The sequence below is a fragment of the Schistocerca cancellata genome, chromosome 1 (assembly GCF_023864275.1).
Source record: "Schistocerca cancellata isolate TAMUIC-IGC-003103 chromosome 1, iqSchCanc2.1, whole genome shotgun sequence".
In the NCBI taxonomy this organism is placed as follows: domain Eukaryota; kingdom Metazoa; phylum Arthropoda; class Insecta; order Orthoptera; family Acrididae; genus Schistocerca; species Schistocerca cancellata.
In genome coordinates this window covers 850,886,247-850,889,962 of record NC_064626.1, presented here as the reverse complement: position 1 = coordinate 850,889,962, position 3,716 = coordinate 850,886,247, and the positions used below count along the sequence as shown (strand labels likewise).

General features: G+C 45.4%; 1 pseudogene; it reads left to right on the top strand.

Moving 5' to 3' along the window:
- Positions 1 to 549: 549 nt before the first annotated feature.
- On the top strand, positions 550 to 667 carry LOC126098431 (5S ribosomal RNA; annotated as a pseudogene).
- The last annotated feature ends 3,049 nt before the right edge of the window (positions 668 to 3,716 follow it).

Here is a 3,716-nt window from a genome sequence, read left to right as displayed (position 1 = left end):
TCTTTGGATCTTCTCTATCTCCTCCGTCAACCCGATCTGGTACGGATCCCACACTGATGAGCAATACTCAAGTATAGGTCGAACGAGTGTTTTGTAAGCCACCTCCTTTGTTGATGGACCACATTTTCTAAGGACTCTCCCAATGAATCTCTACCTGGTACCCACCTTACCAACAATTAATTTTATATGATCATTCCACTTCAAATCGTTCCGCACGCATACTCCCAGATATTTTACAGAAGTAACTGCTACCAGTGTTTGTTCCGCTATCATATAATCATACAATAAAGGATCCTTCTTTCTATGTATTCGCAATACATTACATTTGTATATGTTAAGGGTCAGTTGCCACTCCCTGCACCAAGTGCCTATCCGCTGCAGATCTTCCTGCATTTCGCTACAATTTTCTAATGCTGCAACTTCTCTGTATACTACAGCATCATCCGCGAAAAGCCGCATGGAACTTCCGACACTATCTGCAGGGTATTCCCAGATTCCTCACTTATTACAGGTTTTCGAACTGTTTACGTAGGTTAAAAGAAATTCATGGGCAACAGCCTTGCCGCAGCGGATACAGCAGTTCCCGTGAGATCACCGAAGTTAAGCGCTGTCGGGCGTGGTTGGCACTTGGATGGGTGACCATCCAGGCCGCCTTGAGCTGTTGCCATTTTTCGGGGTGCACTCAGCCTCGTGATGCCAATTGAGGAGCTACGCGACCGACTAGTAGCGACTTCGGTCAAGACTACCATCATAACGACCGGGAGAACGGTGTGCTGACCCACACGCCCCTGCTATCCGCATTCTCCCCTGAGGATGACGCGGCGGTCGGATGGTCCCAGTAGGCCACTCGTGGCCTGAAGACGGAGTGCTTTAAAAGACTTTCATATTGAATAATCTCTCAGTTCAGATCTTTTCACAATTTTCATGACTTCTCAGTCAGACACACTTGTGACTATTCGTGCTGCCCTTCTTTGAATATGTTCAACATTCTGTGCTACTCCTATTTTCGTTGGTTCCCATACCCTTGAGCAGTATTACAGAAGGAATCAAACGAGTGTTGTGTAAGTAGTCTCCTGTTTGGAATAGTTAATTTTGATACTATCCTATGTGGTCATTTCATTTTATATCTTTAAAAGTAATTACACTCAAATATCTGTAGGAGTGTAACTGTAACTAACGTTTTTGCAGTTTGTGAATTGCACCATTTCACATTTCAGAACTGTGAAAGTAAGTTGCAAGTTTGTGCACGATTTTAAAATCTTATCAGGAACCGACTGGATATTTGATTTTTCTGATGAAATGAAATGAAATGTCGTGTGGCTAGGGCCTCCCGTCTGGTAGAGCGGTCGCCTGGTGCAAGTGTTCTTAGCTGACGCCATTTCGGCGACTTACGTGTCGATGATGATGAGATGATGATGATGAAGACAACACAACACTCAGTCCCTGAGCGGAGAAAATCTACGACCCAGCCGGCAATCGAATCCGGGCCCCTTCGCATGGTATTCCGACACTTTTTGTATCTCATCTTGTTCCTTATTGTTCGTTGCAATTGTTCGGGACGCACGTTCCATAACATCCGTTCAAGTTCATCGTGGATTCATTCATTCAGTTTATTGTTATTATTATTACAGAGGGCAACTGGTTGGTTCGGGGGGAAGAGACCAAGCAGCGAGGTCATCGATCTCATTGCATTAGGGAAGGATGGGGAAGGAAGTCGGCCGTTCCCTTCCAAGGGAACCATCCCAGCATTTGCCTGGAGCGATTTAGGGAAATCACGGAAAACCTAAATCAGGGTGGCCGGACGCGGGATTGAACCGTCGTCCTCCCAAATGCGAGTCCAGTGTGCAGAGGGCAACTAACGCTCTGATCGAACACGCTGTTCTACCGTGCCGTCATCATTCAACTATAGAGGCGGACATTTTTTCAGATATAAGATTTTCACTCTGCAGTGGAGTGTGCGCTGATATGAAACTTCCTGCCGGCCGGAGTGGCCGAGCGGTTAAAGGCGCTACAGTCTGGAACCGCACGACCGCTACGGTCGCAGGTTCGAATCCTGCCTCGGGCATGAATGTGTGTGATGACCTTAGGTTAGTTAGGTTTAAGTAGTTCTAAGTTCTAGGAGACTTATGACCACAGCAGTTGAGTCCCATAGTGCTCACAGCCATTTTTGAAACTTCCTGACAGGTTAAAACTGAGTGCCGGACCGAGACTCAAACTCAGGACATTTGCCTTTCGCGGGCAAGTGCTCTACCATCTGAGCTACCCAAGCACGACTGACGCCCCGTCCTCACAGCTTTTACTTCTGCCAGTACCTCGTCTCCGCAATATCCTTTCTAACATTCTGCGTGGTGTCTGTTTGTTCTAAGTCGTGTCTCCCTACCACTTTCGCACAACGATGCTCTGAGCGTGTTCTTTTAGGGAAGTGACTAGTTTGAACCTGGGACCTGTTGCTGGTAAGGAGACGCCAGACCACACATGACATGAAGAGTGCAGTGAGACTAGCGATGATATAATCAAATACTTGATGATTTCAGCGTCAGCTCCACTGCACTCCTTGTAAAAGAATCTTAATACTAACTAAATTTAGTGGAAGGGGTCAAGGCTTTCCTATTTTTAGTTAGCTGGTAAAATAACGTCGAAAAAGCAGTTAAGTTTACCACTGGAAATTTTATTTCGCTCACAAAACATTGTTTATAAATTGCACTATTGATAAAAGGAAATAAATTATAGAAAGTCCTTACAAAATGTAACTTTTTTAGTGTTACAACGGACTTGCGGAAAAGCAACGTAAATGAAGGCATACTGATATTGACTTGCCATTTTATAATGAACGAAAAATTAGTTACACCGATATGAAAAGTGACAAAAACGGCAGGTCATAGCAACGCAGAATTTATGCACCCGCAGGGACCGATGACCGTTGCAGTCTGGTCCCTTTAATCCCACAAACCAACCAACCAACCTTCATGCACCCGAGTTTCGGTTCATTCTTGTGATCGGTACATGTCAGTGTAAGTCAATTCGGCGTAACTTGTAAGGTTTTCTTGTCAGTTTCACCCCCTTACCTCCCCCCCCCCCCACGCTACTTCTCGCCCCCCTTGTCGATGGAAATCTGAAACCGTCGTGTCATTTCTGTTCGGTTTACGGACGCTGCCAACCGTAACAAATCATTGAATGAAACTTTCCTGACAGATTAAACTGTGTGCCGGACTGAGACTCGAACTCGGGACCATCGAGTGAAAATCTCATTCTGAAATTATTGAATAATTGCGTTACAACAGGCTTAATATATTTTCTTATTCATTACTACAAATAAGCAACACATGTGAACATGCATGTCTCTATAATGCACTTTCTCAAAACATTGTTACTTCCGTATCCAAAGCTTCTCTTGAGAGTTTGTGTGATAATAGACTAACCAGACCGAAACGAATGCGAACCCCAACACCGACTGAACCAAAATTAATACAGCATAGCAAAATCAGCTTTCAGTTGCATTACAATTACTGTGTTGCTATCTTCCGAGTATACACTCCTGGAAATGGAAAAAAGAACACATTGACACCGGTGTGTCAGACCCACCATACTTGCTCCGGACACTGCGAGAGGGCTGTACAAGCAATGATCACACGCACGGCACAGCGGACACACCAGGAACCGCGGTGTTGGCCGTCGAACGGCGCTAGCTGCGCAGCATTTGTGCACCGCCGCCGTCA